Genomic DNA, 27,793 nt, shown 5'->3' with positions numbered 1-27,793 from the left:
GTAGCGCGCTCACCTGGCATGCATGTGGCCCGGGTTCGATCCTCAGCACCACATACAGACAAAGATGCTGTGTCCGCCAAATACTAAAAAATAAATATTAAAAAAAAAAATTCTCTCTCTCTCCCAATCTCTCACTCTCTCTCACTCTTTCTTTAAAAAAAAAAAAAAAAAAAAAAGCCTGGCTGTCTCAGCTCTCACTCTTGATCCCTGTCTCACAATGTGATTTCATTTTCCTGCAGACCACTGGTTTACTTTCTTTTTCTAGGTCATGATGTAGCCATAGGGCCCTTGCCAGGATGCTAGGGCCAGGCTGTTTGGTCCCTCCAGCCACCAGAATTGTGAGCCAAAGAAATCTCTTTCCTTTATAAGTGTTCCAGCCTCAGGTTTTTTTGTTATAGCAATCACAAAGTAGAATAATATACCATGTGAAATATTGGGAGTTTAACATAGGCCTTTAGAACACAAAGCCTGAACCCATATGAATAAGAGCAGTGGTGTAAATGTTCACTTATAAGACAAGCTCATAGGAAGGTACTAGAAAAAGGAGATTGTGTGTGCTCTTCAAAACACATGGCAGACCCGCAAAACTCTACTGACTACAGTTTGGAAATCCTGAGGATGGTTCTAGATGCTACAAGTTCCAACTTAGGTTTCAGGGAGATTTTTTTTTAAAGGTCAGACCTTTTAGAACCAGTCCTGGGGCTTCCGATGTCAATATGAAATCCTAGGCAAGGACTTAAATATGTCCTTGACCTCCTAAGTACAGTCTACTTTCTACTCTCACCTTAAGGTGGACATCTTTTATCTTCTGTGACAGTCACATCAAACCATTTGACATTCCTTTAATGTTCCATGCACTTTTATTCTGTGTGAAGACTTCTGCTCCCTGAGGCAGAGAGAATCCCGGCTTCTCTGCGTGGGCTTATTTATCACACACTCATCCTGATGAATGAGTACGCTTATTTGTGCAATATCTCTTCTTGAAAGTCTCTGAGCTCCTTGGGAGTGGAGACTGTTGTCTTATCCCTTATGAAATGGATATTGTGGATATCATTGGGTCTGGCACATAGTAGGCCCTAAATGAATATAATATAGCATGATAAAATTATCCCTCAAAGGAAAGTAGAGGAGATAGGAGATTATGTAACTATTTCCAAGGCAACTCCTATAAGAGGTTCATGTCTTAAAGGTTACAGCAGTTTACTGGAGGAAAGCACCAATATGCATTGTGTTATCTTGAGTGTTCCCATCATCTCTGAGCATCCGGGTCCTGAGATGAAGAGATGTCCCATGTCATGGGTCAGAATGGTGGCAGTTGCAGGCTTCTGAGTCCTGGAGCAGAGCATCTTCTCTTTGAATTCTAGAAGTTGATTTTTATCATTCTGCCCAAGCCAACCTCTGTAACACTCTTGGTCTCCCTATAACATCAAACTCCTTCCTATCGATGGTCAAGGGGAACACCTTTAAGAGCTCAGCCAATAGACAAAAGACCTTCCAAAGACAACTATGAGTGCTGAGGCTAAAAGGAAACCTCCAACAATGGAGACAAACTGGTCAGACAGGCCAGAGGTCTGCAAAGTCCTTGACACTAAGGACTCAACATTAGCCTCCATATGACATCTGATAGTTACTGACCATCCCTGTGAGTGCAGAGAAATTGTTATGTTCTTTCCTGGAGATACCCTGTGCACCACTCACATTTTTTTGTGCTGCCCAGAGACTCCTATCCACTGCTCAATGTGACCAATGTCATCAACAGGAGAGTAAATGGGAAATTTGTGGCATCGACCATCAGCAGAGGCAGAGGGAGAGTGGTGCTCAGAGGACTGTGCAGGGCTGACTAGGCAGGTGCCAGGGATGAGCCAAGCAAAATCTTTCCTTTATCCTGACGCCTCGCCTCCCAGGAGCCTTTGGACTCCATTACTAAATCCTCTGCAAACTGCAGTGAGGGCAAAAAGCCAGGTTTTGCCTTTCATAATGGATTTGGGCGTAAATGAGGATTGTTCCTAGGTAACTCACCCTGCCCTACTTTCTCCTACCTGCTTTCTAACAAAGTCAACCAGAGAGCAAACAGAGTTGGGCCCGAGATTTAAAACAGAAAAATCCTCCCTTTCACAGTGCTTCTACTTACAAATATGTATTCTGTATTTATATAGCATATTAAAACCCAAAACCTACAGTAATGCAACATTAAAGTCAAGAAATGCAAAAGTGAAGGGTTTATGGCATTGTTAGCTTGCCACATTGTGCATTCTGCATAATGAACCTCACCTTGAAATTCAAGCCATATACCATGTGGCTGAGTTCACCCCACCAGGCAAACCTTGAACCTTTTGCATTTTGTGAATTTCATTACCTCGAATTGCAATATTAATAACTGAAATGTGCAGCTGAGAAAATGCTAATTTTCTGCTTTTCTTTTCATTTTTTTTCTTTCATCCATTTCCCCTTCTAATTAAAAAAAAAAAAAAACTGGGGAAGGTAAAGAAATAAGGATGGGGACAGATAAGAAGGAAACTTACCATAAGAATTTGCAATATTAGACAATTTTATGGGAGGGAAACTGAGGCCCAAAGGGGCATGCAGTTTTCCCAAAGATATTTAGCTCAACGGTGACCCTTAGAGTAAGTTTTCCAGTATAAACTCAATGTTCTTAGCTGCATCATTTTCATGCCAATTATTTGGTGAAGATCCAAATCCCAATGGGGAGATAGATCCGATAGCAAAATAAGTAAAAGCAAAGGCCAAAGCTTCTTTGAGCCTAAAACTACTTTTCTTCCATTTATCCTGGTTATCTGGTTTATCATCACTTAGCATAACTCTGATCTCAAAGGTGCAGAACTGACTCTAAATACCGGCATTCTAAATACTGCTGCAAACAATAAAAGAACCCATTCTGATTTTGGCTATGTAATTCACAAAGAGAAGACTATTTTAACTCCTAAAGTAACCTGCATGGACAAAGCCCCAGGGTCCTAAAACTAGCCTCAGCCATATTCCTTTCATCCCAATGAGCTGGCCCCCTTGCAGAGAGTGCTGCTCCCCATTTCTCATAGAGAAACAAATACAGGGGTCTGAGGTTGAAAGTCCATTGACATCCCTGACCTCCTGTTGAGCAATCTATTGTCAGGACAGCTTGGGGTCAATCTGGAAAAGAAAAAATGGTCAGTGTGACCTCTAATCGGACTTTTCAATGAATTGGGCCCAAGGTTACTTGGCACTTGAGGTGCTTACAGAATCAAAAACAACAACAACAAACATTTGTGTAAATGGCTTTGTACTTCAGGAAATTTGACCGTGGAACATTCACTTCTTTGTTTCTTGGCCAGAACATACAGGAAGATCATGTCAACTTGATGAGTGTTGGTCCCAGTCAAAGAAAGAGGGAGGAGATGAGAGAAAAGCAAATGCATACCCCAAAGCCCAGGAAGAGGATATCACACATCCCTTCTAGAATTTTCCCAAACAAAATGCCTGCAATTTTCCCTCTAAGGAGAACCTTTCAAAAGAGACCTCAGTATTCCACACACTTCTTAGACATGGGAGTCATTTCCGATTTGTACAATGGTATGAAATCACAGTGTGTTTTTCTGTGCTGGAAAGCTGGACCTTATACCTAGGTCCTCACTCTGCAGCAGTGTTTGAAGAAAGGGGTAGCAACTTCAATACAGCATGCCAGCTCCTACCCCTGGTCACGGGGACAGTGAAAACCAAGTGCTCCAAAGTGGGAGGAGAGGATTCCCTCAAGATGGTTTTGCTAAGTTTGAGGACATCTTTTCAAACGACTCAGAATCCCAGTGGATGGAGTGAAAACAGATGTAATGAGGCAGGAGATGGAGAAAAGAGGAAACACCCAAGAGTAGCAGATGAAAGTCAGAAACTAATGCCCATCAAACAGGAGACAGGAGGAGAAGGGATTTTCCTCACTCCATCAATCCTGTTCAGAAGTGGCTTCCTCTTTCTTGGTCAGTTTATTGGATCCAAAAGGTGCTTACCTCAGCCAAGACAGTCTGCCCTCCTCTCCCCCACCTCTCTCCTCAAGTCCCTACTCTCCTCCTAACAGATGGTAGCACACACAGAGCATTTTTTTTTCTTCTGATGCTAAGCATGATTTACAGGCTTGAGTTATTATTTATCATTATTCATTTTCTGTCAGCAGTGCATTGAAGGTTAATAGAAATGCCAGCATGCTCACTGATTTACTTAGTAAAATATTTGTTCCAAGGTTTAGGTCATATGATTGGTGTCTGAGTGAGTTTCAGGTTTATGCATTATGAAAAGCAAGATGACTTGACCTTCAGCCACCAACACTAGCACCATATATTACTTTAGTGAGTGACCTTCAGAGCCCTAAGACACAGTAGATGTATTCAACACATGTTAGTCTCCTCCATATTGCTGGCATTGTATACATACCAGCTGAGTTTATGCGATGTAAGCTGAGCCCTGGAGCCCATCTAATGAATGGGAGGCAGATGAGATGTAAACTCTGGCTAAACCAGACCCTCTTCTTAAGATAATAAACTGGCTTTGCAGCCCAGCTGCACTGAAGCTGTGTGTACACAGAGAGACTAAGCACTCCACATTGCCTCCTGGGCTGCTTACAGATCAGCAGAGAGAAGGATGGAGACAAAAGAAAAATTCTGAAGGAAACTGAGTTGGGATGGGCCATTAATCAGGGGCCCAGGGGGAGAACAGGCTTGGAGGGACCCTTGATGCTGGTGTCATCGTGCCTCTCTGATTGCAGACTGGGGATGCCAGAAGAAGGAGATGGAATACAAGGAAGAGATATGAGTCTTGGTCTCTAGAAGCTTGGCATCAGGTTAGCAGAAGAGACCTATAAATGGCATTGCAGTAATGCAAACATATAAAAATTGTGATAAAGACAAAGAAAGGGTAATTACTTTCTGAAGGGCCAGTTGTAACCAATTCTGGAGAGGTAATGTGGTTATCACCTTGTAATGGGTTCGAATCACAGGCCCAGATTTGGGATGTGTGGGTTGGAGTTCCAGCTCCCACTGAGTAAGGGGACTGAATCTCTTTAAGCCTCAGTTTTCTTGTTAAAATAATCATAATAATTGTAACAATCTCGTGAGGCTGCTGAGCAGGCCAATTGAGATAGTGTATGTAATGTAATGATAATAAAATGCATATAACACATATCTTGTGCCCAGCATATGCCAGTTTAGTCACCACATCCTCTTCATTATAAGTTCTATGACTGGATGGTGAAGAGTTTGCTGAGAACCCTAGAAAATACTCATATGCTTGAAATGAGACTTGATCTGAAAGTGGAAAGAGAAATGATATCAATTGGTGGAGAAAAGTAGGTCCCAATGAACAGACATCCAGTTCAGTGCCAGGGAAAAGTCACATTCTGAAGATAGAAATGAGAAGAATGTCGAACTGTCTAGCATTGTTTTCTATTCCTGAGCTGTGTTCCTTCCATGAAGTTCTGCAAAGAGGCCATCAATTTCCCTTATCAACTGTTCACTAAATAACATTTTACTTTAAGACCCAAAAGCATTTCTTTAAGAATTGTCTCAGGTATAGTTTTATGACTCACAGATCAACTGACACTCTCCAAGGAGTCTTCCAAATCACCCTGCCATCTTTCCTTCCCACTCCTCCTTGTTGGCACAGCCTACAACCAGCAGGACTTCCCATCTTACAGGTGACACACCTGATGCCTAAGTTCACTCCTGGATTTAAGCGACTAAGGCCTACTTCTGTGATTCATGTCAAGGAGGGGAAGTGTTTTGTTCTTTAAATTATTCCCTTGGGTGTCTGTCTGCTTAGATCATTTTAATACCCAGGAATCTCACCCACGTCTCCAGAAAGTGGCAGGGCCTCTTTTCCCACGGGTAACATTGCTAAGAGAATAACCCATACTGGGCAAGGATCAGGGAAGGTGGCTTAACATCCAATAGAAATAACCAACTATACACAAGGTAGTTGTCTTCCTAGAAAGCAAATACTGGCAATGGATCCAGATAGTTCTTGCACAACAGCAAAAGGAAGAGACACTTTAGTATTGAAATAAGAAAACTCATCCCTCATTGGAAGCCCTGAAGTGAATCTGATTCAGTCTACAAAGAACAGAAGACTGGCCACTGGTTATTTAATTGTCCACTAATTCTAGACATTTGCTGTAGAGGAAAAGGAGATTCTGTATTCAAGGCATTTACTCTGTCTAATAGCCAAACTCTTCAGGGTCAAGGCCATGATACTGGGACTCTTGTGCTTCATACTTATTTGTATTTGTAGTACAGAGTCTTAACACTGGTCGAGATCTGAGAGCTCATTGAGTCTAATCTCTTCCCTTTGCCACTGAGAATTCTGATGCTCAGATTTGTGGATCTGTGGCTGATAGGGATAGAGACAATCCTGGAACAGAGATTTCCTGACTCCTGAAGGTGCTATTTTCTCCATGTTGCCTCTGTTCCAGAACTGGCCTTAATGATGAGCTGGTCACTGAGTTCCAGCTGCCCAGGCTACAGGCCCACTCTCAGAAGAACCACCTTTCCTCCTCTTGAAGGAGGGTAGAGATGGCCACAAATCCCATGGTGTGTCAGAAATGTTGATGGTAAAATACTGCAGTGTAATAATAACAAAGGCAACCTTCAGAGGAATTAGGAAACCAAGCAATTTAAATCTCATTTAAATACTTTCCCCTTCTTCCCCCATCTTCACCCTCGACTGTTCATCGAGCCCATCTGAATTCCGAGGGCATGTTCACTCTCCCACAATGGGGGCTGAAGCTGGAAATGTCCTTTCATTTAATTTCCAGTACTAGCTAAATTATCTATTGCCATGATCTGTGATTGATTTAGTTTTTATTGCTCTTGGCTGTGACAATCTATAAGGACCCAGCTGATTTTCCCTTTTTTGGGTTTTAGGCTTTATTGCTGTCATTTTAATGACAGATATTAAACACAGAGGATTCTCATCTGTATTTTCTCCAACAGACTGAGCTGTGTGCTGCATTTGAACATGAAATGACCCAGGAACCAGTCCTTCCAATGTCTCTTTCCCCGACTTCCTCCATGGCAGATCTGAAGATAAACACACGCCTCTTCAGACTAACTTCATTATCGTACCACCAAATATATAGCAAATATCAAATAAATATTTGATGTATTAATTAATGAAAGAAGACTTCATTAACTCTTTGGCATGTGGACTTCTCCATAAATCTGCCCTTAATCCTCATCACCAAATGCTGAGCACCTACTGTGTGCAAGGAAATTATGCTAGATTTAAAAATTTTAAAAAAAGAAATCATGATTATACTCTCTATGAACTTTGCATTTCATTGGTAAAAATCAAGTGTGTACATAAAAATTATTATAAAGTATAAAATGGGTTATACTAAATAATAAGTGAAATTGCAAATTTCCTAAGCACATAAAAGAAAGAGATATTCCCTTGAGTTAGGGGAAACAAGAGAAAAGTAATAGGAAGGATAAGCTAAATGGAAAAATTTAATCATTTGATATTATATTAGTTCTTTTCCCACTACAGAAGATAGAACCACAATCCAAGTCAATTTTTTTTCTCATATGATGGGTTTTAGACATTGCTGGGTTAAGGGCTGATATGACATCTTAGGAATCTAAAATGTGTGTCACTACAAAACCAGAGGGATTATTATTCCATTCTATCCTATATCTGTACTCCTTTTCATGGAATTTCTAAGCAAATGCTTCTTTAATCTTTATTCCTGGACGACGCTTGTCAGCATAAAAAATATAAAATTTCTAAATTCGCTTTTAAAATATATTCCTAAGTCTGTAAAATATACGTCCATCTCAGCCTGAAACCCATGACCTGTGGCATAATCAAGTCAAATAAGACAGCAAATACTTTGATTAAAAACCCAGAATTCAGCTCTGCCTTCTGTTTACCAATGATGGGTCAAAGGGATCCTCTCCTTTCTTTCCCATGCACATGTTCCTGAAATGCATTGTTGAATTTTGCCCTAGCTACCATTTTTGGGTGCTGCTCCTTATGATGTTTTTGTTTGTTAGCAAACTTGGATATTACTCTGGGGGTCCATTCAGAGGCCTGATTCCATCGGATGAAAAAAAATTCTTCTTATAGGGGAAATGGGAAAAGATTGATCACTGGGTACAGAGTAAAAAATTTTCTGGTGTTTTATTACACAGTAGTGTGACTATAGATAATAATATTGCACTGTACATTTCAGAAAGCTAGAAGAAAGAATTTTGAATGTTTTAACAAAAAGGAATGACAAATATTTAAGGAGATATTTTAATCTGACCTAAACATTATTTAATATAAGCCATAGCTTAATCCAGTTAATTCTAATTTTTTTTTATGTATCAATTAATTAAATACTTTTTGTGATATTGGGGATTAAACCCTGGGCCTGACACATGCTAGGCAGTGCTCTACCACTGAGCTATCCTGGTTTTAAGCGAAGAAAAAAAGTTTTAAAGAAATTCATTTCTTTTTGACTACTGTGAGATTACTTATGCATGATGAGGGTGAGAAGGGGAAAGGTGCCATCTAAAGAAATTTAAAAATCCCCACAGAATTGGATTTTTGCCTAGTCAAGAAGAAAAGAAAATATGGATAAATAGTAATCGACATTTACATTTAATGTAAGTATGTGTATAAATATTATCTTAGATGGTAGAAAAAGGTGACTTTTCAAAAAGTGTTTATTGATATTATTTTTCTTGTATGAAGAAGTTGAATGATAATAAAGATGTACTTATCAAAACAATAGTTGACAAAAAGATTTGATGTGAGACTCTACATCCAAAGAGGCATGTACAATGTTTTTTCTATTAGTTCTTGAAATTTAGAATGCATATGATACACAATTTACAGAAATGGGTTTTAAAATAATAAAAAGGAAATAAAATATTAAGGTCCCCGCTTTCGACCACTTCCTTCTATCCTTCCAAAAAGTAATTTTAAGTCAGCTTCTAGAAGTCCTAGCAACAGAATTAACCTTGACATTTCTTTTGATAAGGATGGAGCTTGGTGATTTAAAAGAATTAAATGTAATCTGAAACTTGGGAGGTGGGGGTTTGTTGTGTCTTGGAAAAGTTGGTTTACCTCATCCAGAGAAGAGAGACTCTTTTATTATCTGAAATTTCAAAGAGTTCAAATTAAATCATGTTCATTTATTCTATAAGTGTTCACCCAGAGATTCCCACGATCCATGAACTGTCCTAGGAGACAGGGGATAAACTGACAAACAACATTGTTGAAAGTTCTGCCCCTTCTGGGGCAGACAAGCAAGTAGAAATAAATACCTCTGTAACATACCTATAGGTACTTTGACATGTTTACCTCCACTAGACCAGTTAGGAGAGGATAGGCCTGGGAAGAGATGATCACGAGAAATGGTAGCTGGGTGAGGGCGGGAGTGAGTTCTGGGAACCTGCAGAATTATGCAGGGAAATTGAAAAAAAAAAAAAAGTTGAGTGTTTTCATAAACACACACTACTCTAGAACATCTTTGGTTCTCTTTTCATGGGGTTTCCCCCTTATCTCCATGCAGAAACTCCCCAGTCAACATTGCAACCAAACCAATTTTGTAGTCCTTCAACCAGAAAGAGGGAAAATCAGCAGTGGTTTTTGAGACACTCTCTCTTTCCCTGGGAAGACTCTGGGAAGAACAAGTTCCTAGTATAGGATTTAAGTGTCTCCAGGGAATCCAAAATTCAATCATAAGATCTAGGATTATTGTCCTACTCAAAAAATAAGAAAACAAATAATCACAGGTTACAATGCGCCAGGTGCTGTGTGTATATTATACAGGAGGTTCAACCTTGAGTTTTCATGTCAGAAAATAAGTTGAATACCAGCTGTGATAATTTTCAGCTGTGACTTGAGTAAGAGTTTAAAACATAGTATCTTTCATTATTATTACTGCTACTCTACAAACAATACTTTCAATGTTACTATAACTACTATGACAACTGCTTTGGTGGTTGTCATAGAATTCTTTCTAAAAACATTATAAAGTAGGTATGATTATATCCATTATTTCAAGTACAACAAAAAAATAAAGAAAACAAAAAGTAAAGCCTAGTACAGTAACTATTAAAGAGTTTGTTCAGGATTGTACAGCCAGAAAGTAGGGGTACTAGAATTTGAATCAAGTTTTGTTTGACTCTAAAATCTTTGGGCTTATCCAATAATTCATAGTACTTATAGAGAGAACAAGAATTCAGTTCCTTTAGAGCCAAGGAAAAGAGAGACAAGAGAATGGTTTCCCCAAAATCCTAAAATATAGGGAAAAAAAAAGTGGGGCGGAGGGTAAGATGAAAGAAAGAAAGAAAGAAAAGAAGGAAGAAAGAAAGAAAGAGGGAGGGAGGGAGGAGACAAACCCAAAACTCTGTAAAGCAATGAGTACAGGGCGGATGGCTTTGCTATCATCTCAGATACCATACAAAAATACCACCCTAATCTCAGGCTTCGTATATACCACATACTCAAACTGTTGGCCTAACCTCAGATCTTTCCTTGGCTTTCCTTCTGTGAGCAAACTTTTGTTTGTATGGATTGCTGTTAGACCATCTTGTTAGTTCTGCTATGGGGAGGTATATCTCCAGTAGAGCCAAATGGCCCAAGATGGTTAGGACTTTGAACATGCAGTCATATTCTTTTGTAAGTCATGGAAATATTCTAGAAATTGTAATGTGCATGAGTCCAAAAATATCTTAAGCTGACTCACATAAAAAATAGTTGAAAAAAAATTATTGGGCTTGTATTTAATGGAGCAAGTGCTACCGCTAGGGCAGGATCCATCTCCCATTCAGCTTTCCAGGCCTCTTGCTGCTGACCTTGCAGAAGGACTGCATGATTGTCCTGGACAGGAACCAGGACTTAGAGCTCTTTATCCCGAGGATGGGAATAGCCACATCTAGAAAGTTCCTCAGGGTACCATGAATAATAACAACAAGGGAGCACTTCCTATTTATATATATATATTTGACATCAGAACCTTGCAAACATCTTGTGAGGAAGGCCAGATGTCTTACAGATGAGAAGGAATGCACGCAGGGACAGACTGGTATTTAGTGTCTTGTGGGCAGGTGTTTTATGAGCCTGCTCATTTATTCCTCCCTTAGCACTGGCAGGTGCAGGTGAATTATTTTCTCCCATTTATAAGTGAGGAAATTCCTGTTTAGATAGTTGAAGTAATATGTCCAGGGTCATCCACTTAGCCCACAGTCAACTGAAGCAGCTCTTTCCATGAGTCTACACTGGTCTAACCACAGATCTTGCCTTGATTCTCTTCCAGACCACTAGACTCCATAACCTCATTCCCAAGAACTCATGGCAAGGAATACAGGCCCAGGGCCCTCACTATAGAGAAGGAAAACATTTGCCCCCCAGGGCCTCCATGTTTGGGAGTATGTCATTAAGCCCAGTCAATACTGAGATGTCTCTACTCCAAAGACTAGAACACAGTCTCACTGATGGAAGCCCTGTCCTACAGATGGGCAGCAGCTGGGGAGGGGACGGAGGTGTGTGCAGATCCACACAACTTTAGGATCCAGCACAAACATCTCTGGAGTTCTTGCTTCAGGGAGTAGCCAGAGTTCCTCATTTAATCCTGTCATTTTCCCTGTGCATAGAAATGGAGACTTAAGCCTTTATTCTTCCTTGGGGGGTGGGGGGTGGGGAACAAGCACAAGTGCAGCTCCTATTTAAGGCAAATGACCTTTGGAGGTCACAAATAGTTTTATGGTGCTTATCACATTCTTTCTGCTATTTTAAATCAAGTTCTTCCTGTGTGCTCACTGCTTTCAAATGCATATATTTAGTTTATTTTTAAAGCAACACTACAAATACTTTCATCCCCCGACCCCAGTACTGGGGATTGAAACCAGGGGTACTTAAATACTTGAGCCACATCCTCAGCCCTTAATATTTTATTTTTCCTTTTGAGATAGGGTCTCACTACATTGCTTATAGTCTCACTAAGCCTGGCTGAGGTTGGCTTTGAACTTACGATCCTCCCACCTCTACCTCTGGAACCACTCAAATTACAGGTGTGCGCTGCTGCAGCACTACTTTCATTTTCTAAAAGGGAACTGAGCATCTAGTTACCCAGGGTTCTTAAACAGAAAAGACAGTCTGGGGTTCAAGCACGTCCTCCTGGTGCTGCCCAGGGGCACTGGGAGCATCCTGATCCTTCCCAAGGGCCCCTTGCAGATGTTGCTGCTGCAGGCATTATGAGACTCATCTTCAAAAGCAATCATTCTACTTCTATTTGGGATGGAGCGTGAGGAGATATGGTCATATCTTCAACCCTTAAAGAAGTGTTTTGGGTTCATAGGACCAGAGTTTGGATTCACCTTCCTTCTTACGGCCAGATTGTCTCTTGCTGAAGAAGCAGGAAGCATACCTGGTGTTATTGTCTTGGGATCACCCAGGTGCAGGTGAAGGTGACCTTGAAACAGCCTACCTCACATCCAGGCAAAGCCGAGGAGGGAGGTGCTCTCCAGATGGCTCCTCCTATCATGCTCCACTCTGCACAGCGAGGCTAAAACATTCTGCAGTATCCAAGGGGAAGGAGTAGGGATGAAGAACACATAACCTCAGCTGATCCTCTCCCAGGTGGTCAGCAAAATCCATTCAGGAACAGCCACTGCCAAGCATAGGCACCAGTCAAACTCCCCTAAATGCAAAGGCCCTTTGTTCTCTTGAAAACTTGCCTTTGTTGGCGAGGTTGCTATTGTTGTGGTCTAGGGAGGGAGGAATATGCCTACATCTCCGGTTTTTAATATGGTAAATGTCAGTGTTTATGCCTGCACGGGCTGGCCTAATTATCCCGTGTCCTCTAAAATCTTCCGCTGTAATTACCACTCACCGCACTGACACCTACTGCTAAAGGGAGAGCCATCAGCAGCAGGAGCGCCAACCCAGAGCACACTCAGCAAACTGCAAGCGACACCAGCAGCTGTTTCTGGTTTTGAAACGGTGGGAGCTTCATGAGCCATTTTCCTTGGTCCCTCTGCAGTAAATGCCACCATGGTTGAGAAGTTGGAAATGTTTGTCAGGCCCAGAACAAAGCTGTGAATGAATACCACAGTAATTTGCTTTCCCACAATCCCCTCCTTTCTCTAAACCAGCCATGGAGGAGGAAACTGATGGGGCTCAGACAAAAAAAAAAGAATAAGAAGAAGATTAGCCCCCGTGATATCTGGTATGTCGCTGCTATTAGGGGTATAATAGCCTTTGTGTTATCTACATATGTACTGTAAAGCACAGAGCACTAGCTGAAGAGTTGAGACAGCTCAAGAGAATAGCTTTTAAGCAAAACACCATGTTAAAGAGACTGATCTTCCTTCTGAAAAAAAAAAATATATGCCCATTAGCACACATGGGTGGTATTGAATTGTATCTGCAGTCTAGAAGGAATAGTTTGGCCTGGCTTCTATGCCTGCACCTCTACAGAGGAGGGGGCGGGGGAAGAAGAAGAAGAAGAAAGGGAAGAGGAGAAAAAAATCAATAAATTTAGTGTAAGCAGAGTCACAGCAACCTTTAAAATAATAAGACAAATCCATTTATTTCACAAATGTCTTCATTTCCAAATGCCATTGTTTGGGGCATGCTGCTGTCATTGTCCATGACATTTTTGAAAACTTGGCTCTTCATCATTTAGGTGTAGCCCGAGTTCTCCTGCAACAGCCAAGTTAAAAGATTAGACATTCACCCCACTGCTCTGGCAGGGAAGATCGACTTTAACAGCCTTGTCCTGTGGGGTGAAGGAGGGAGGCTGGCGGTGGGGGAAGAGGCTTGGAGAAAGACAAGGTTTAAATATGGACAAAAAAGCTCAGCTGTATTGCTATATACAATGAAAAGTAATTACAGAGAAAAATGAAAGCTGTTTCTTGCTGTTAGCAGGAAGAATAAGAGAATTCTGTACCTTTTTAAAGCTCTGAGTCCATTTTGATGTAATTGGTTCTGGAATTATTTATGACATTAATTGCTGCGCTATCGACTGCCTGTCAGTGGCTCTGGCAGTTAGTCCATCTTTCTTAGCAGAGACAGCCTGCTCAGCCCAAACTAGACTGACAAGCTAATTATACCCATCTTCCCCTTCAATGACAAATGCTGCTCATCGGAAACCTTTCTAGAAATAAGCTCTCATTCTTTTCCCTTTTTCCTGAGCCAGACATAACGGATATCTCAAGGTGCAGATCACAGCTAAAACTCAGCTCACAGGGCTATTAGCTCTGAACATCTCACTTGAGCCAAAAAACCTAAGCATCTTATGTTATCAAACTGTATGTCATTCCCTGATGCTAGTTTTCAGGGATGAGCAGGGCCCCGGCCTGTCAGTCAGAGCAGGGCAGAGAGAGGCGAGCCGATGGAATTAGCCAAGCTCTTAACTGTCCACAGCGCTGGCTCAGGTGATGATAAGGAGACTAGGGAAAATGCCCTCTGTATTTTGTTCAGCTGTGACCAGGGGGCAATTTGTTGGTGCTCGAAGCAGAGTCCCGTCTGGAGGAGGCAAAGTAGAGAGTTCCTCTGGCCACCTTGTGGCTTTATCTAAAAACCCCTTCATGATTGAATTGTACAATGGGTCTTGCATGCAAGATTTATCCTTCATGCAATTTTAATAGAATATTTTGGGACCATGACACCTACTCTGTCAATCAGTCTTTGCTTTGAACATGGGCACCCCATAGGTGAGACTCTAGAAGGAGGTACCTAGAGAAGAAGTGAGGTGATTTTATTGCTTTCGGAGCGCCCAGGCTAGTTTGGAAGACAAGGCATGGACATAAGGAGGCATATGCTCAATAACAGAAAGCGTAACAAAAAGAATCAGTCCCTGGTTTGTTCTCTCCCATGGATTTGTTCTTATTGTTGTACTTTGTGCTATCCAAAATAAGTCAGCAAAAATCTCTTTTGAAATGATTAAGGCCTCTCAGAAAAGACTCGCCTGTGCCTTGTGACTCAAAGAAATTCAGGAGGCTAAAAATCATCTCCCCACTTGGGCCTTGGGCCTTGGGCAAGACACAAACTTTCAAAATTCAAATCTGTAACGTGAACTTAATAACCTCTTTCTGCCTCCTAGACAAGGTGTGGTAGAAATATGCTTCGGAAAATTATAAAGACATTGAATAAAGAAGAAATCTTCCACCTGGTGCAAATTGTATCAATGAGAACAAGGATGAAATACAAGATTTGGATCAAGAACTTCACTCGAATCAGCTGATTTGAGAACAATCTTCAAGGGCCTTTGAGATTGTGGGCTCGCTAGGGCACTATTAGTGCATCAGGATCCTTCCCATAATTTTGTTGCTGTCTTTAATGCTGTTTAAGATTGACAGGGTTGTTTATGGAGGCTGAGGAGAGAAAGGGTGGGGTAGACTGTGGAGGATTTGTATTGTGTAGCCTTAGCTTAATTGGAACTACATTTCCCACAAGCCCACCTCTCAGGAGAAATTTTAAAGGAGATCTAGAAGGGAAGTAGAGGTGACACCATATTCCTCACTTTCTCCAGGTCAATGGAGGCTGCTTGGGCATAGTTGCTTATCTGCTGGCTCCAGGGATTGCTGTGGGGCTGTGGTGTGGTCCTGCTCATTCCGTCTGTGGCTCCTGTTGGGTCTTCTCCTTCCTGCTTTCAACAGCTGGACCAGGTGCCAGGCAGGACAAACGGACCAGTTGCTCTTCAAAGCTGCAGGCCTGGGGGAGATAAGAGAACCAGTGTGGGGTCCACACTGTCCTCCTGAGTTGCAATTCAGCCTGCTAGGTTCTGGCTTACTCTTGATTTTTCTATTTTGTATCTGTTTTTCTTTCCTTGATGAACCCCATGCCCTTGCGGCCCTAGCACCAGTACATACAATTGGCCTGCTGTATCTGTGGTTTCCACATTTGCGGATTCAACCTATTGCTGATCAAAAATATCTGGGGGTGGGAGGGAATGGTGTCTATTGAACCTGTCCAGATTTTGCTTTCTTGCCGATACTCCCTGAATACTACAGTGTAACATCTGTTTGCATAGCATTGATGTTATCCGAGGTATTATAAATAATTTAGAGATGATTTAAAATACACAGGATGTGCATAGATTATATGCAAATACAATGCCATTTCATATAAGGGGCTTGAGAGTCCTCTGTATCTGCAGGGGTGTCCTAGAACTAATACCCATAAATACTGAGGAATGATTGTATTTATAGTTATAAAATCTCCTAGGACTTCTATATTTAAATAATCTTCTAGTGGTTCTCCTTCATTGATAGGACATTGACTGAATCAGAAGACTAGGGAAGTCTAGGTACCTTGGGATTACTTATTGTCCAGCTGGTGCAAGAATCCTAGAGGAGGAATATTCCAGCAAAGAAATCTTCAGCGTGTTGGGAGTCAGGCACTGTGCTCGAAATGACAGGGACATTGTGTGCCTCACAAGAGCTGACTTTCATGTTGTATTAGGCAAATGAGAGAAGAAAAATTGTGCAAAGTTTAACTTCTGTAACCCTAAATATTTCACATTATAACATCAAAACACTTGCATAGCTAGAAAATGAGCTATGTTTTCACACGGATGGCTGATATTCTATAAATGAAAGTTGCTGATCCAGTGCAGAACATGGTGAGGCTTGTTCAACAAAGGAGTAAAAATAGGGAGATGGACAACTGTCTGGGTTTTCTCAAGACTCAAAGATTTCACGGGATATGGGACCCCCAGTGCTAGCACTGGGCCAATCCTCGGATCTCTGAGATGGTTGGTCACCCTAAGTGTAAGGCAAGTTTCCTGCCATAAAAGAGTTAGCAAGCATAGCATCAGAATAGTCTTAGTATGGCTGAGTCTATTTACTCACTTCTAAAATAGATCATCTAAAGACAAATTATTTAAATATATGTAAGATACTTTAGTTCTTTATAGTCAACCCTAAATATATAGTTATTAACAATTAGTAATATTATCAGAAAAGGTAACACATGAACATATGAATATATAACAAAAAGTCCACGTGATGGAATGAGGATCTGGTGGTGCTGAAAAGATGTGCTCCAGAGTCAATGGGGAGACAGCACATGATGGGCCCGAGGTGCTTGTATTCATTTATTCAATGACCACACCTGCTCTGTGATAGGCATCAGGCTAAGTACCATTTTTTTTAATTAAGTATATTTTTAACTGATATATAAAAAACTAAAATTATACATGTTAATGAGGTACCATGTGATGTTTTGATACATGTGCACATTGTTTAATGTTTAAACAAATCTACTCAAACATTTATTATTTCTTTATGGTAAAAACATACGAAATACATCCTTCTAGCTTTTTGAAAGGCGACATGTTATTGTTATCCGAAGTCACCAGGCTGTGCAATAGCGTATGAGAACTTCCTTCTGTGACTTAGTACCCATTAATTAATTACCTTCCACCTGCCCCACCCCAAACCCCAGGCCTTGGTAACCACCATTCTACTCTCAACTTACCTGAGATCAGCTATTTTAATTCCACATGTAAATAAAAACATGAGGTTTAATTCAGTGAATAAAATGGACATGGTTCCTACTTTCATAGTGCTTTCAATCAACTAAAGTGTCAGACATAAAGCGCAAACAAGAATGTATGGATATTGTAGGAGAAAACGACTGTATACTCTGCAAGAGAATTTTTGGGGAGACCTAATTTAGATGGAGTGATCAGGACAAGGTTTTCTGAGGAAGTGTCATAAAAAATAACTCTTTACAGATGAGGAACAGCCAGGCAGACAAAAAGTGGGGAAAAGAGCAGCCTGCAGTGTGAGAAGAGCCAGGTTCATGTCTATCTTGGAAGAGGCAGTATTTGAACTGGGTTTTAAAGAGTAGAGAAGTTTCTGTAGACAAAGATAAATAATGCCAATTTTGGGCCCTTGTATTTCCTTACTGGTACAGGTCAAGTGTCATTTATCCAAAGTGCTTGGGACCAGAAGTGTTTTAGATTTCACATTTTTGGGGGGATTTTGAAACATTTGCACATCTATAATGAGATATGTCGGGGATGGGACTCAAGTCTAAACATTAAATTCATTAATGTTTCATGTATACCTTATGTATATGGTATTAACAATATTTTAAAATTTTGGTCATAAAACAGTTTTATGGTATGGAATTTTCCACCTGGTGTCAGGTCAATGCTTTAACAAATTTCAGATTCTGGAGCATTTTAGATCTTGGGATTAGGGATGATGGAAATGTGTTGGGAAATTTTTATCTTCAGGTTTCAGATTTCTCTTCTGTGAAATAAACAGGTCCCACTGAATGATCCTAGGAGGGAGTATGTTAATGGTGACTATGGATAATGTTAAGGTCCCACAATAGGCATTATTTCTCTTTGTCTACAGAAACTTTTCTACTCTTTAAAACCCAATTCCAATACTGCCTATTCCAAGATAGACATGAACCTGGCTCTTCTCACACTGCAGGCTGCTCTTTTCCCACTTTGTCTGCCTGATTAAATATGTCCAAGGAGATGGACATCTAGGAATCAAAAGCCACTTGCCATCGAACACAGTCATACACAAGTATCCTGCAAGAACTAGAGGAAAATGCCAGGTTACTATGGTTGCTATAGCCACTACCCATTAATTGAATGGCCTACGGTGTCATGAAGACTTGAATAGATGCTGGGGTGCCGATTAGGCTTCCCTGGGAACACATCTGATGCATGGGTTGGCCTCTTTCAGAGAAATTTGTTGCTTCTATTTTCAGTGAATGATTTCAGTGGATCAGAGAAAAGGAGTTTCACTTTATGAAGTCCTTTTCCCACTAGGAGAAAGTGGATAATTGAATAGCTAAACTGTGGACATTTTACACTATATATATATGTATCCATCCCCCCAAACTCTTTGGGAAAACCCACATAAATTTAACATGAATCTCTAGAAATTGGTTCCTTTAAACCACTCTGCCTATAAATTGTGTGGTGCTCAGGGAAGCTCTTTAGGCCATTCTTTTTCCTAATGTGCAGAGTCACTGAAATAGGTGGATCAGGAGGACAATAATATGCAAGTCCCTGCCCCACCCCAAGGCAGCCAAAAATTCATTTCTGTGCTTCTTTCTCAAAAACTGCCAGAAAAGGAGGAAATTAGAAGTTCCCTGAGGACCTTCAGTGAAGCCACTAACCCCCCAGAAGGAGAAGTCCATTATGCCTGAGCCTCATGGCCCAAAGCCAGGCCAAAAATGAGAACTCAGAAATATCAATTGAATGGACCAATTAACTTCAAGCCTAAATCTGGACTGATTGAGTCTGGCTAGTGTGGAAATTGAAGAATGCAAGAAGACTGTAGAAGTATTTAGGGGAAGAGATGATGTCTTTCATTTGTAAGAATAATATTATGTAGCCCGCTACTCATATCTTATGGAAATAGTCTTCTGAATGCTCTGTGCTGCTTCTTGCAGAGGAAATCCCATGCCCAACCTCTTAGGCATCTTTAGGATGGGAGAGTAAATGGATCTTTAAACCTAGCCAAGAACAGAGTCAGTATCCTGACTCGTGGCAAGAAAATTAGATTCTTGGTCAAGCTGTAGAAGACAGCTGCCTCCTGGGGTCCTCAGCAAGGTGACCTTGACTTAGGTGACTGCTCCCTTATCTGAGTTGGGCAGGTAAATACTTGTAGTTGGAAAAGTATCCATTATAAAAAGAAAATGAACTTGGCAAGCAGTTTTTCAAATCTAGTTTAGGCTTTCAAAAAAAAAAACAACATTTGACTTAGGATGGCTTAAGCTCAGTCCTGATGAAAACAGAGATCATCTAGCAATTGCAATAAAAATATCAATAGTCTATAATTACTAAGCATGTTTTACATACATTATCCTCTGTATAATGACATAAGTACAACTTATGCTTCAAATATAAATATATATATATATATATATGTATATATAAAAATATATATAAAATATATATATAGACTGTACTCTCCTCATTTCAATAAATATATCTTGAATAATAGAATGTTAAAGCTTTACAATGCCCTGTAGTTCTCTCAATTTCCAATCATTCATAAATAGCAAAGTCATTACTTATGGCCCAGAATGCTTCCCAGGGGGGCTCATAACCCCTTCCATGCTCAGTGTACCACCTGCAGCTTCTTTGATATAGGCAGTGTTGAAGTTGAAGAACTGGAGAAAGTTTTAGATCATAAAGAACAATAGAAAAACAACCTCCTAATGCAGACTGTTTTATGGAAGTCAAATCACAAATCCAAAAGAAAATCAGGACTTACTATAGCTTTTTGTGATATTACAGTTTATTGTGCTGTGTAGGTTAGTATTTTAAGGTCAGAGAATAATTGTAAAACTTCATTAAAATGCTGAAGTCATATTTTTCTAACTTGAATTTTTTGTAAAAATTTTCTTTTTTTTGAGAGAGAGAGAGGTGGGTGGGGAGAGAGAATGAATCTTTTTTGTAGATAGACACAATACAATGCCTTTATTTATTTATTTATTTTTATGTGGTACTGAGAATCGAACCCGTCCCGCCCGTGCTAGGCGAGCGCTCTACCGCTGAGCCACAATCCCATCCCTGTAAAAAAATTTTGACCAGACTTTAGCAATCATGCAGATGATGTCTTTCATTTGTAAGAATAATATTATGTAGCCTGCTACTCATATCTTATGGAAATATTCTTCTGAATGCTCTGTGCTGCCTTTTGCAGAGGAAATCCCATGCCCAACCTCTTATGAGTCTTTAGGATGGGAGAGTAAATGGATCTTTAAACCTAGCCAAGAACAGAAAGGTTGTTCTCCTACTAAATTAAATGCCAGGGAAAGCTATATATTCAGAGCAGTGCTTTCTCTTTTTAATTTCTGAATGAAAGCTGCGGTTGAAAGAAAGAAGATGGGAGTCCCCCTTTCTGTCGATAAGCTCACGTCAGCTTGCCCAGCATGCAGACGTTATCTTCCAATTGGACAGATGGCAGAAGCGGGTGCTTTGCTCCCCCTCACCCCATCCTTTTAGGTTTCTAACATTTTCAAGACACATGTTGTATTTTTTTTCCAGGTGAATGCCACAAGAGATCTTATAGAAGATGCATTTGTTTTTGACTTCTAATTAATCAAGATAACATCTCTCTCAACCATTAGACAGTAAAATCAATACCTCAGGCATCTGCACCGCCAGTTAGACTTATACACCAATACCTATTATTGGCAAATCAGTGATGTATTTAACCATGTTGTACTCTATCATTTTATAATATTTGAACAATGTGACTATGTTGAGGGTGTGAAGAGAGGGCAATTTCTCTCCCTGGAATTAGTAGTGGGATTTCTATCACATTCCAGCCCTGGCACACTGCCTCTCCCAGCCAAAAATAGGGCAATGGTTCTTTGCCCCGATTTTGATTGGAATGAAACCACCCACTGGGTACCAAAATCCTAGGATGTGAAAAAACAGGTAGAGCAAAGGGTCATGGATAAAGAGGTGGGGCAACAATCACAAGCAGTGTGGGTGTCTGGAGAGCTCTTTCCATCAGTTGAAAGCATCAGGTGGGATGCCTGGGACCCTGTCTGTCCTGAGGCTCTGATCCCAAATTAAGGGTGAAAGTACAGGAAGAAAGAGGTAGGGGAGAAGTGAGGTCCCTCTCTGGTAATAACGTGGAGGATCTCTGAGTTGGATTTGTTCATTCATGCATTTAACAGATGTTGGTTAAGGATCTAATCTGTGCCAGGCACCCTGGTAAATGCTAGGGATAAAAAGGGATGAGTATGACTGGCATGGTCCTTACAGGAGTGAGTTTATTGGAAGAGATACATAGTAATTAAGTACTTGAAAATAAAAACACACTTACAAATCATCGTAAGTACCAACAAGGAAAGCAGTGGCATGCTATAGGAATAGCAGAGACCTCCTTGCAATGGGCTAGTGGGAATCGGTCTGTGGATCCTTTCCTTCATAATCAAGCAGCACATCCCTCCCTCCTCCATCTTGGGGAATTGCCTTCAGATGAAGAGAGCTGCCCCACCCTTCCTGGGGCACATGAGTCTGTTAATTGGTCTGCATGAGGACACAAAGGCCTGATCCCTTTCCTCAGGGCAGGACAGCTCTGAAGACCATCCCAACCCCAGCCCCTTTGGTATCAGCTGAGGCCTCAGTGCAGTTGCCTCACTGTTCAACTTCTCCCTCGACCTAGACCACCTTTTGAAAAATTTTTAAAAAAATTTTTTCTAATTAGCCATACATAACAGTAGAATGCATTTATGCACTCTGATATATCATACATAGATGGGATATAATTTCTCATTTTTCTGAGGGTACCTGCTGCAGAATCATATTGGTCATGCAGTCACATATATACATACAGTAATAATGTCTGTTTCATTCTACTATCTTTCCTATCCCCACATCCCCTCCCTTCCCCTCCTATCGCTTCCCTCTACTAATCTAAGGTAATGCTATTCTTCCCTAATATCCCCCACCTTTATTGTGAATTAGCGTCTGCATATTAGAGAAAGCATTTGGCCTTTGGTTTTGTGGGATTGGATTATTTCACTTAGCATGATATTCTCCAACTGAAACCATTTACTGGCAAATGCCATAATTTCACTCTTCTTTAAAGCTGAGTCATATTCCATTAGTATATATACCACATTTTCTTTATCCATTCATATATTGAGGGACACCTAGGTTGGTTCCATATAGACCTGCTTCTTCTAGGACTTGTTCCAGAGAGTGTTTCCTAATAGACCTGCATGCAAATCTCAGAGCCCATACCAAGAAGTGACATTAAGCTGAGGCCGGCAGTGGGTGGGAAGAACCGGGAGACAGATTCGCAGGCAGAGAGAGCAACATCTGCAAAGGCCTAGAAGCAACCTAGAAGGAACTTGCAGTCACACTATAACCCGGGTAGTCACTGTAAAACAGAAGCCTGACCATGTCACTCTAGGACAAAATTATTCCATAAACTCCTTTATATTAAATGTAAAGAACAACACCCTCATCCTGGCAAGAAGACTCTGAAAGTTTTCCATGCACAGTTGTCCATCGAGGGGGATGATAACATTAAGTAAAAGAGGTGGACAGAGGATAGGAGGTTTCTTAGAGGTTCTGGCCAGGCAGGATGAAAGATTATTCCCAGATCAGAGGCTTCCTCTGTTCCCCAGATCTCTTATAGAACACAAAGCTGCTGTAGGTCACATCCCCATAGAATGAGGCTTTAGCCACTGCATGGAGCCATCTGTTCAATCTAGTGATTGTAAAACTACCTCCCCGCCTCTCCCTTACCCTCAGTCACCTGTCTCATGTGAAGTCTAACCGTAGTCCTGCTTACTCATCAGGCACAAATGACAAATGCTTCACATCCCAGTACATTGGACTTCATTGCCTGTCTAGATACATCAGAGGTTAATTTTTCAGTAATGCTGAACTCCAGCAGGCCATACTTCAGTCCTGCTTAAGGTCGGATGTTGAAAAGTAGCATCTAACCTGAAATTCAATATTCTCACTATATTTTGGCAGATTTATTTTATATGTTTGCTTCCTTGGTTGGTTTGAGATTTTTTTTTAATCTTTTTTTTCTATTTCTAAAATTGCTTTTTTAAAAAAATATGAATGGGTAGTCAGTCTATAATCATCACTTGAACTACATATTGAAAACACAGTATAAGCAGATAAGTCAATTATTTTATCAATGGAATAATCTGTTCATTTTGTGAGTCTTTTCTTCATCATATTTTATTGTATCTGGCCCTTTTGAGAATCATAAATAGATTTACAATGTTTCCTCTCCCACATTTATTTTTTGTCTTTTTGACAATAGCCATTCTAAGCCGAGCATGGTGGCGCACGCCTATTATCCAAGAAGCTCAGGAGGCTGAGGCTGGAGGATTGTGAGTTCAAAGCCAGCCTTAGCAACTTAGTGAGGCCCCAAGAAACTTAGCGATATCCTGTTTCAAAATGAAAATATAAATGAGCTGGAGATGTTGCTCAGTGGTTAAGAGCCTCTGGCACACCACCCCTACTTCCCCCTCAAAAATAGCCATTCTAGCTATGGTTTTGATTCCTATTTCCCTGATGTTTTGTAATGTTGGGCTTTTTTTTTTTTCCTATTCTTGTTGATGGTTTGTATATTTTATTTTGAGAAATGTGAATTCAGGTCATTTTGCAGGTCATTTGCCTTTTTTTTTTACTATTGTGATTGAGTTCATTATATGTTAAGAATGTTAATTCTCTTTGGGATAAATAACTTTCAAGTAGTTTCTCTTATTCTTTAGGATGTCTTTCATTTTCTATGTAGAAACTTTTTAGTTTATAATCCAATTTATCAAATTTTGCTTTGGTTGCCAAAAGCTTTTGCCCAGACCAACGTCCTGAAGAATTTCCTCTATGCTTTTTCTAGTAGTTTCATAGATTTTATCATTTATTTTAAAATAAATGGATCTTTGATCCATTTTTGTAGATGGTAAGAGAGTGGGGTCTAGTTTTATTTTCCCCTGCATAAGTGTATTTAATTTTGCAAGGACTATTCATTGAAGAGTCTATCTTTTTTCCAATGTTTGTTCTTGGTACCTTTGTTGAAAATCAGTTGGGTATAAATATGTGGATTTATTTGAGGGTTCTTTCTTCTTATCCATGGGTGTGTGTGTGTGTGTGTGTGTGTGTGTGCGCGCGCCTGTGTGAGAGTGTGTGTGTGTGTGTTTACACCAGTGCCATGCTGTTCTGGTTAGCATAGTTTTGTAGTATGTTTTCAAGTTGGGTATGGTAATGCTTCCAGCTTTATTATTTTTGCTTAGTATTGGAGGTATTTTATGGTCCAGCCAAATTTAGAATTTTTTTTTCTATTTTTGTAAAAAATATCATTGGGGCTGGGGTGGCTCAAGCGGTAGCGCACTCGCCTGGCATGCCTGTGGCCCAGGTTTGATCCTCAGCACCACATACAAACAAAGATATTGTGTCCACCAAAAACTAAAAAATAAATATTAAAAAAATTTTCTCTCTCTTTAAAAAAAAATATCATTAGTATTTTGATGGGAATCACATTCAATCTGTAGACTACAGTGGGTGGCATAAACATTTTAACCATATTAATTTTCCAATCCATGAACCTGGGAGACCCTTAAAATTCTTTGTGAACTCTTCAATTTGTTTCATAAGTGTTATATAATTCTTTCTTTCAAGTCATTAACTATATCATTCCATTCTTCTCTGACCTGTATAGTCTCTCCTAAGACATCTGCTGTTGGGCTAATGGGAATTCTTTAATATGTGACTTTATGTTTTCCTCTTGCCACTTTTAGAATTCTCTCTCTTGCTTTTGACAGTTTAACTATAACATGCCTTGAAAAACACCTTCCTTGGTCAAATCTTTTAGATAATCCTTAATAAGCATCCTGGACCTAGATGTTCATACCTTTCCTCAGATTTGGAAAACTTACAGTTTTGTTGAATAGGTTTTCTATGTATTTTCCCTTCTTCTTCATAGACAGCCATGAAGCAAATATTTTCATGCTTAATGGCCTTCTAGTTTTTCTTTATTCACTTTTCTTTCTTTCTTTTCCTTTTTCTTTTCTTTTTTTTTTTTTTTTTTTTTTTGGTCTAGCTGAATTATTTTAAAATGCCTTTTTTTTTTTCTAACAAATTATTTCAAATCACATTTCTTCTGCTGTTGAGACTCTCAGCTATATTTTGTTTGTTGAGCATTCTGGCTCCAAGATTTCTGTTCAGTTCTTTTATCCTGATTTCTATCTTTGTGCTGAACTTCTGATTTATAAATTGCCTTTCTAATATTATTGACTTTTCTGGTTTTTTTTGTTTGTTTGTTTTTTCTATCTCATTAACTTACAATTATCTTATATGAGACAAAGGTGCCAAAAAGATGCATTAGAGAAAAGATAACCACTTCAACAAATGGTGCTGGGAGAACTGGAAATCCATATGCAACAAAATGAAATTAAACCCCTGTCTCTCACCACACACAAAACTCAACTCAAAGTGGATCAAGGACCTAGGAATACAACCCTGCGTCTAATAGAAGAAAAAGTAGACCCTAATCTTCATCAAGTGGGATTAGGCCCCAACTTCCTTAATAAGACTCCTATAGTGCAAGAATTAAAACCAAGAATCAATAAATGGGATGGATTCAAACTAAAAAGTTTCTTCTTAGCAAAAGACACAATCTGTGAGGTGAATAGAGAGCCTACATCTTGGGAGCAAATTTTTACCCCTCACACATCAGATAGAGCACTAATCTCTAGGGTATATAAAGAACTAAAAAAGCTGAGCACCAAAAACGCAAATAACTCAATCAATAAATGGGCCAAGGACCTGAACAGACACTTCTCAGAAGAGGATAAACACTCAATCAACAAGTTGAACTATTTTCAGGCAATTCATTAATTTACCTTTCTTGGGTTCTGGTGCTAGAAAATTATTGTGTTCCTTTAGAGGCATCATTTTACATTTTTTCCCCATTACTTGTGCTTCTGCATTGGCATATGTGCATCTGGTGATTAGTTGCCTCTACCAATTTTATAGGATAGCTTTCATAGTCGGTTTTCATGGGTGGCTTTCTACTGGAGATACACACTAGGACTGTGCTTTGATAGGCCATGTTGGCTTTGGTTCCAGGTGGGCCATGTAGTGTCATGTCCATGTATCTTCTTCAGCTGTACTCAAACATCAGCAACATCTGTGGGTCTCTTAGTGACCTAATCTGCAGAGATTGTAGAATTGTGTCACCAGCTGGATTGCAACTCTCTAAGGTGAGTGAGAATTGTCTGTCAGTTTCTTCAGGACCCATGGGCATGGGACTGCTCTGGCAGACCAGTGCAGCAGCACATGGCTGTTGCAAGAACAGAGGTATGGCCCCTGTCTGTTTCCCCATGGGTGTGGGGATATACTGATCAGCCCAGATGGGTGTGGAACTGCATGCCTGGGAGTGGGAAAGGGTACCTAACAGTGGCTAAGGGCTGTGTGAATGAATTTTGGGGGCCTCTGGAGATTCTCACTGCAAGTTGTCAAGCTGCTTTTGGGGGCAAAGGGTGGCTGAGTAGGGTTGCTCAAATCTTAAGTGCATGTCCCCCTCCTAAATGCCCATAGTACCTCAGTGGTGCCATTCTGGGGTGAGCATTAACACAGAGCCTCTAGGGGGTGTTCAGAATCCAAACTATAAAGTAACAGTACTTTAGGTGCCCATGACAGGAGGGGGACCCATGGCTGGGTCTTTCTGCTTACCCTTTCCCTGGGAAGCAAAGTCCCTTTTGGTTCAGGATTAACCTGGAGAGACAAGAGAGTAGATGCTTGGTGCTTCCTTCCCTTTTCTTAGGCCATTGCCTGTCTCTGTGCTCCATGCACTCTGGTGCTCTGCCTCAATCACTCCAGCAAATCAGCTATTGTTTTTTCCATTGTGTTGGTTCTTTGTCTTGAAGAAAGACATGCCACACAACTCCAGTCAGCCTCCTTTCTAATGTCATCCCCTCACAGTTTTCCTTATTAAAAAAATTCAATTTGCATCTCATGCCAATATGCCATAATCAAGTTCATACAGTAGATTAAAGAGAAAAAAAACATATTTTGGGGGCTGAGGATGTGGCTTAAGCGGTAGTGCTCTCGCCTGGCATGCGCCGGGCCCTGGGTTCGATCCTCAGCACCACATAAAATAAAATAAAGTTGTTGTGTCCGCTGAAAACTGAAAAATAAAATATTAAAAAATTCTCTCTCTCTCTCTCTCTCTCTCTAAAAAAAAAAAACATAGTTTTTAAACTTATAGTCTATCTTCATGGACTCATGGTTCAAAAGAATTTCCCAAGAAAGCTGCAATGAGCACAGATCATAGAACAGATAAATTTAACT

This window comes from Callospermophilus lateralis, chromosome 15, assembly GCF_048772815.1.
Source record: "Callospermophilus lateralis isolate mCalLat2 chromosome 15, mCalLat2.hap1, whole genome shotgun sequence".
NCBI classification, from domain to species: Eukaryota; Metazoa; Chordata; class Mammalia; order Rodentia; family Sciuridae; genus Callospermophilus; species Callospermophilus lateralis.
This window is presented reverse-complemented; position numbering follows the sequence as displayed.